Source organism: Dipodomys ordii, unplaced genomic scaffold (genome assembly GCF_000151885.1).
Source record: "Dipodomys ordii isolate 6190 unplaced genomic scaffold, Dord_2.0 Scaffold39, whole genome shotgun sequence".
NCBI classification, from domain to species: domain Eukaryota; kingdom Metazoa; phylum Chordata; class Mammalia; order Rodentia; family Heteromyidae; genus Dipodomys; species Dipodomys ordii.
In genome coordinates this window covers 10,310,463-10,318,370 of record NW_012267255.1, presented here as the reverse complement: position 1 = coordinate 10,318,370, position 7,908 = coordinate 10,310,463, and positions in this window count along the sequence as shown.

The window sequence follows — 7,908 nt, the reverse complement described above, 5'->3', positions numbered from 1 at the left end:
GGAGGAAGGAGGAGGTGGAGGAGGAAGGAAGAAGAGGAGGAAGGAGGAGGTGGAGGAGGTGGAAGGGGAAGAAGAGGAGGAGGGGGAGACGAAGGAGGAAGAGGAGGAGGAGGAAAAGGAGGAGGAAGAGGAGAAGGAGGAAAGAGGAGGAGGAGAAAGAGGAGGGGGAAGAGTAGGAGGAGGAGGACGAGGAGGAAAAAACCTCCAAAGGACCTGATCATGGGGGAGGGGAGGGGAGAAAGTTTGCTTCTTTAGGGGTGGCAGAGAGGGCAAGAATTGGGTCACTGGGGTTCGATGAAGTGGGAGCGCAGGAGGCCGGAGGCCCGAGATCCAGGGGGCCAGCATCGCTAGGTCTCCCCCATCTGCCAGCGGGGTGTCTCCCCCCAGCGGGGTGTCCCTCCAATGTAGCCGAAGACGCTGGGATTCAGTGGCACCCCGGTTGTCGCCGGAGACTGCGGTCACACAGCAGGCTTTTAATCAAAGGTGTGCGGAGGGTTCGATTGCAGGGTGAGCTCCGTGCTCCCCCTTCCCCTCCCCCGGATCCAGACGCGCCCCGCGGGCGGGACGTCTCCCCGACTTCACCTCCACCCTGCCCAGGGCGGTGTGGGGCGCGGGGCGCCGCGGGGAGCTGGAAGAACCCCACCCCCTCTCCACGACCGACTCTGTGGGGGCTGCTCCCCCCACCCCGCTCCGATCTGCGGCTCCAGTCCAGAGATTCCGTCTGGGAACCGGGGGAGGGGTGGGAGGGTCCCCAGGAGGGCCAAGCCCCTGGACTGGGATTCTGAGAATCGGGTCGCTCTGTTCTCCCCCCCCCCCGCCCCCAGACCCGAGCACCGGCAGGAGGGCGAGGGGCGCGCCGTCCCTGGTAGGAGTTCACAAGCCCCGGCCTGGGCGTCCGAGGAGGCTGCGGGGCGCTGGGACGCCTGTCCCTGGAGCGCGCGCGCGCGCGGACACGGAGACCTCCCCGGCAGACACCCAGCAGGGCGCGCGCGCCCTGTGTGCGCGTGCGCGTGCGGGGAGCGGCACGCCCTCGGCCAGCCCGCCGGGGGCCGGTCCCCTCCCCTGCCAGCCGCCCATCCGCAGAGAGGAAAACCTGAGTGCGGGCGCACTCCCACTCTCGGGGAGACGCGGCGGCTTCTAATGTGACCTAATGAGCGCCGCGAACCGAGCAAATATTATTACATTGAATACGGATGAAATGAGGAAAACAGGCACGCCTTGGAGCTGTGCACTTGGGAACCCCGGTTCTCCCCTGGCTCCCTCCGATCTGCCACCGGATGTGAGAGGTGAACCCACAGGCCGGCCCGGGGCGCGCGGTCAGGTGCGCACTTGCGTGTGCACACACACACACACACACACACACTTCACAACCTGGGTCCGTGTCACACATATACAGACACATCGCCCACCAGGCCACCTTCTTCCAATAGTTTTTCTCTCCCAGAGAGGAAAAAAACAACAACAAATCAATCCTCTCGGATCAGACGTGAGTCCACCGAGATCTCCTTGGAACGGCGCTCGGGTTCGGCACACACTCCGGGAAGAAGTTGCCCCGGGCGCCCCGGGGCGTGCAGCTTTCGCCTGGGCGGGGTGTGGGGCAGGCGACTCACTTAATTAGCATGGAAATCCACAGCCCCTCCGAGGGCCTACTGTTTCTCCCTCCCGCCCCCACCCCTAGGGGTGGGGAGTGAATTTGGTGAAAAACAAGCATGAAACAATTAAGGCAGGGTCTTTCCAAAAAAGGACTGGTCATTCTAATTCCCTTTAAAGCCTGGAGGGACAAGGCGCTAGGGAAAGCGAGAATTAGCTGGGAGTTGGGGAGGTGTGTGTGTGAGGGGGGGAGGCACGTGATGTCTGGGCGTGCTAGACGTGTCCCAGACGACTAGGCAGGCTCCCAGGTTCCCTTCCACTTCTATGGAGCCCCCCTCCCCCCCCGTCCCCCAGGAAATGCAGCGAAGGAGTTTGGTTGTCCTAGCGTCTTCGCTCCCCCCCCCCCCCGGTGACTAGGCCTAGGAGGTTCCAAGATGAGGAGGTAAGTCTGCCCGTGAAAAAGAGGTGAGGGAAGGCGGGGAGGATGCAGATCCCGGCCCGAGGGTGCCCCCTTTCGAGCCGAGCTGCTTCCTTCCTGCCCACGACCCTAGAAAGAGGTTCCCGCGCCTTGGACGAGCGGGTTCTCCCAGGCAAAGGCGTTGTGGCTGAATGCTTTGTTCTTGCTCCCAAGTGGGTGCGTTGGGACTACAAGTGGCCTCCACGACCCTGGTCCAGACCCCTTCCCGGGTCAGGGACAGACAGTCCCGCGGGTGTGAGCCTAGGATCGGAGCATTCTGGAGGCCGGAAAAGCTCACAGAGCAGATCGGGTCCCCCCTCCCCATCCCGCCCCCCACCCGCCGCGCTATTCTGGGATTCCAGCCGGAGACGGGGCGGGGAGCTTTCAATTTGTTCCAGTGATGGCTCTAACTTAATAAGGCGATTGATTAGCGCTCAAAGTGCCGTTTTAATTAGTCGCTTGTTAATTAACATCGTAAATGAATCCCCCCCACCCCACCCCTCTGATTGGCATCTTTGCTCAGCGCTCCAGGGCTTGCTTTTCTCCTGCGCTGCTGCCGCCCGGGTCCCTCTCCACCCTCAAGAGTTGATAGAAGAATCTATCTTCTGCCTTCGTGAGGTTACAGAGATCATTATTTATTTTTATCCCCCCCCCTACATGATGCAGCTGTGTCACAGGGAGACTTGTAAATTTCTCCAAGAACTGGCCCTTCGCAGGACAATGGTGCAATTCGGAGTGGCCTCTACTTTCCTCACAGTTTCTTCTCACCCCTGGTTTGAAAGTGATCTTTCTTCCTAGGCCTGCTAAGATCACCTAAATTCCCTCTCAGAATCTGGGTTTCTAGAAAGAAAAGAAAAAATAGGAGGAGGGAAAGAGAAGATACAATTCTGGTAGGGGTGGGAGTAGATCATATCCTAGAGGGAAAGCGAACATGGTGTCCTGCTGCTCACGTCTGTGAATAGCGCATCACACTCCTTTTCTAGCCAATGTGGTCCAAGAACACACTCACAAGACATCCCTACAACCAAGACTTACCTGTAGGTGATAGCCCAGCCCTATAGGTAAGAGGTTATGAGGTTGGGCACTTTGTGGAAATTTGGCACCATTATCTCCCTTAGTTACCATACATTCCATTACAGGCATGGCGTCTCCTTCTTTTGTCACCAACACACCCTTCATTTCCTCTAGGAAGCCTTTCTGTCACTCCAACAGCCTGCCCCGAAGCAAGGTTTATCCATTCACTCCTTTGACCTCCCACTGTAGCAGGTTTCAGTTTGGCTGGATGATCGTGATGACCATTTCCAAAGCGCTCAAACTCCAGTCTACTCTCTGAGGCTAGTGCCCCTTTCCTAAGCACCTGGCATAGAATACCTATGCAGCCGTGTCTATTGACTGAGTAAATGGACAATGCAAATAAAGAAAGTAAGAAAGTAAAACTAAAGGCTAATGAGTGTCCCCATTGCTAGAAATAATTGGAACGTGGTGATCAGAAAGGTCATGTGCCTTGCCCAAGGAAATAGCAAATAGGACGAAAACTCTCCTCAAGCATTCCTTTCTTCCTCCACGCTGCTTGCTTTCCTGCTTACTGTCCTCTGTACACCACACATTAAGAGCCATCTTCTGTAAGTCTCTTCTAAACTGCTCATATTTAAAATTTTGGAGAAGCAATAACCATTGCAAATTGTATTATGACACCAGAACAATCTTTCAGTATGTTGGTCCCTCCAAAATGTGGTAATTACACAGATTCTCATTTTAATTTCTTTCTTTCTTTTTGTGCCATCCTGGGTTTTGAACTCTTGGTCTGGGTGCTGTCCCTGAGCTTTTTTTTTTTTTTTTTGCTCAAGGCTAGCACTCTGCCATTTGAGCTACAGCTCCACTTCAGGCATTCTGCTGGTTAATGGAAAAATCTCATGGACTTTCCTTCTTTGGCTGGCTTTGAGATTCTCAGATCTCAGCCTCTTGAGTAGCTAGGATTGCATGCATGAGCCACCAACACCTGGCATTCGTGTGGTTTCTTTCTCCTTATGTTCTTGCATTTTACCATTCTCTCTCTGCTTCCAATTTCCACTCTCTGGTTTCAATCTACTTAAGGAAGACACTCTATTTCTGTGCGTTTATGGTTTTTCTCTATAGTACAGTATTTGCCTATTTACATATACATGTATGTGTATAAATGTATGCAATTTATGTATGTGCTGGAGAGTACATATGTACTGGATAAACATCGGTAGAATAAAAAGAAAGAAAAATGAAGTCTTAAAACGGTGAGAAGTCAGACAATCTTCAGGGAGTCAGGCTTAGAGCACGGAGAGCTTATCTTGCATCTTATAGAAACAATAGCCAGTTCCTTCGGCTTGGAATTCTTGGCGCCGCCTAGTGGAGGGAAGGGCCTTTGCACCTCAGTTACACCAGTTGACACAGTTGTCATCTTGAAGGCTCCTTAGAAGCGGTCAAATTAAATCTGATGGAAGCACCAGCTTCAAGTTCTTCAGAATTTGTGTGAGGGCGGAATTCTCCAAAGTTAAGAAGCTTTATTTTTTTAAAGTCTGACCATCCAGTTTAAAAGAATGCCAAGTCTAGGTAGTGAAGTGGGAGATGTACTAAGATGCAAAACTTATTAAAATTTGTGTTTGGATCAGTTACTGTGGTAGGAAAAAAAGGTTCTTTGTGGTGTTGATTGGTACTAAATATATCCTTCAGAGCCAGGAAAAAGAATTAGAAAATAATGACTTTCTACAAAACAGTTCCAAAGTCTTTGCTAAAAATAAAGAATCCTCCCCCCATTTAAAAAAAAAGGAAAAAAAAGAAGAAAATGAGAACCTGGAAGTGAGCAATCATTTTAAAATTCAGACCAACAACACTATTTTCTTGTATCTAAAACCCAATGGAGGGAAATTCAGTAAGTGAGATTAAATTTAGTAAATGCATAGTCGTTCACTTGGAAATGTGATTTCTTTTTGAATTCTGATTTTTTAAACTAATGAACACTAAGTTATGCTTTTCTTAATACGAAAGGGACGACTTTTTGACACACAATTTATATATACTTTCTGGGGAAATAATAGCAAAAGAGCAGTGTGTCTGGAAGGGGAGAAAAAAATAAATAAAAGGACGGAGAAGTTTAAGCCCTAGCCCTGGGGATTTTGTTCCTGGTGGTTTGTGATCTGGTGTTTGAGTACCTCTTTAGATTCCTCGGGTCATTTCCTGTCTGGGAAGGACCCATACATAGGACTTGGTAAAGGTCAAGGCTGTAGTTTTCCTTCGCTCCTAAAGCTAGTATAGAAGAAATCTCCTACAAGAATGGATATTTTTCCCCCTTAAAGAAAATAGAATCTGAACGATTTCCAAGGCGAGGCCCACCGAGTTCCGGTCTGGTTTGGGGTTTTCCTACCCCGCGCCCCCCCTCCCCCGACACTTGGACCTTCCCTTTCCCTTCCAGATTTCGTAGGTCGCATTTCCAGCGTCGTGAATCATTCCCGGCCAAGCCCCGGGTCGAACCTCCCAGCACAAGCTGTGCGATCCGCCTTTTTTATTTTTTTTCTTAGCTCTGGAGTCATTTTCGGCGTCGGAACAAAACAAAAACAGGCTTAAATGAATTATTTATCAAGGTCGAGAATAATTGATTTGCGCAGGGCCGTCAGATCTGGGAGTTTTACATTTGTCTTCTCCCTCTTTTCCACTTCCTACCCTGAATCCTGCGGCGAGGGGGAGAGCGAGGCGGAGGTCCCCCCTCCCCCCGGGCGAGGGGGAAAAACACCCCCCCACACCCCCAAACCAAAATAACACCCACAGCTCCTTTGGGAAGTTGGCGGGTGATGTCAGCGTGGGCAGAACCCCAATCGATCACCGAAGAAGGGAGGGGGGGAGAGCGGAGCGATCGCTCACAGCCCGAGCGCCCTTCCCGTGGTGGTCAATTCGGGTGCCAAGATGTCCCGCGTGGGCTCTGGGAGGGGGAGGAACCTGGCGCCCCGGGCACTCCGGACCCCAGCGCGTGGCTGCAGCGCACGCGGGACGCAGGGCTGAGGCCAGGCCGGAGGAAAAGGCTTCTGCGTGGCCAGCACGCAGCTCCGGAGCGGCGGGAGGCCAACGCCACCCACCACTCCCCCAATCCGGCCTCCATCCCAGGCCCTTCCCAGCCTCCACCCCAGGCTGGCCCGCCTCAACAGGCCAGGGCCCATCCGCACGTTCCCTGGGCCTCTTCCGGGCCCAGCGTCGATCGGCCCCCCGCGGGGAGCCGCAGCCCGCGTGGCATGCTTCCGCTCACCCACGCGGCGTGGGTCCCACCGCCAAACTCCCCATCGCCTTCTGCAAAGAAAAAGCGCAAGCGGCTCGGAGGGTGGAAATGCTTTCCTCGTCCGTCCCATCTCTCCCCGCTGTTCTTAGCCTACTACTAGGGGGTAGGGAAGGAGACAGGGGGGAACCTCCAAGATGAGAGAAAGAAACTGCTCAACAGCCCCTCAAAATAGCGCGGGCATTTTTGGGGAGGGGGTCAAGTCTCTCCATTTCCTCCCCCCACCCCAAAGAAAACGAAAGGGGGCCACTCTCCCACCGACCCCTTCCAGGCTTGGGGCTCACACCTCAGTTCCCAACCAAAGGCAAGATCGAGCCCAGAAGGTCACTTCCCACACCTCCCCCGTAAGGGAGAAGAAAAGCGGTACCCCCCCCCCCAAAGAGACCTACAGAAACGCATCTAAACCTCGGCTTCTCCCGCCCAGCCCTGGGAGAGAGGAAGGGCCATCTTCTCCTCCTGGTTCTCGGCACTGGCAGCGACGCCAAGCACGAGAATCCATAGGGTTCTTCAAAAAATGGTAATTTGGAGTAAAATGTAACTCCAAGAACTTTGAATCATTCATTAGCACCTTATAATTACTCCGCTAATTAGGTTGACACGGCACTTCATCAGGAGTAATACGCCGCCTTGTCACTGGCACTTCCCATTACTCTGACATTCAACAAGAGACAGGTTGGAGACGTCCTAGAGAAAAAGAATGCGAGCCGCTGCCCCGCGCCCGCGCGTCACCGGCCTCGCCCCGGGTCCCAAATGGATCCACGGCGACCGTTCTCCTTTCCCGACAAACGGGGGGGGGGACCCGGCGGAAGGGGGAGGGGACCGCCCAGCGCGTGGGGTGTGTGGGGGACACACGGACTCGCCCCCGGGATTCCGAAGCCCGCCGTGCACCCGGCCATCGGAGGAGGACGGGGCCCCGTTGGCCCGCGTGGGGAGAAGATGTTTAGCCAGGCGTCTTCGGTTGGAGGCCCGGGTTTGGGGGTGGGGGAAGCGGTGGGGAGCGGTCCACGCCGAGCTGTGGACGCGGATCTGGGAGCTGCTGGGGCCTAGCCCGGGACGCACAGGCTGCCGGAGCCGGGGGAGATCGGAACGCAGAGGCTGCCCGCGCCAGGCCCCGGGCTGCGGGGGTCCACCCAGGCCCCTTCCTCGGCCCTCAGTGTCTCGGGGCGGTCGGTGCGCGCGCGCGCGTGTGGAGGGGACGCTGCGGGGAGTCTGCCCGGCCCGCTTTGCTCCTCGCGCCCGGTCCACCCGACTTCAGGAAAAGGGCAAACGGTGGCCCCGGCCTCGCCTTGGAGAACCCCTTCCCCGCGCGGGTCTGCCTTTGCCAGCGTCCCCTGCCTTGCCTCCCCCTCCCTTCTCCCTGTGCCCATCACTCGTGATCGTGGGCTCCGCCAGGACCACCGGACTAAAGGGCTCAGCAGCTCGGGGGCTGCCGGCCCAGGCTGTGCGGGTTTCTCAAAAGAGCAGCGGGACCCGAGCCGCGCCTGCCGACGGGCTGGCGAGCCGGGCGCCCATTGGCTCCTGGGCACGTCGGCGTCGCCGGCTAGCGCGGGGGCGACCAATGGGGGCG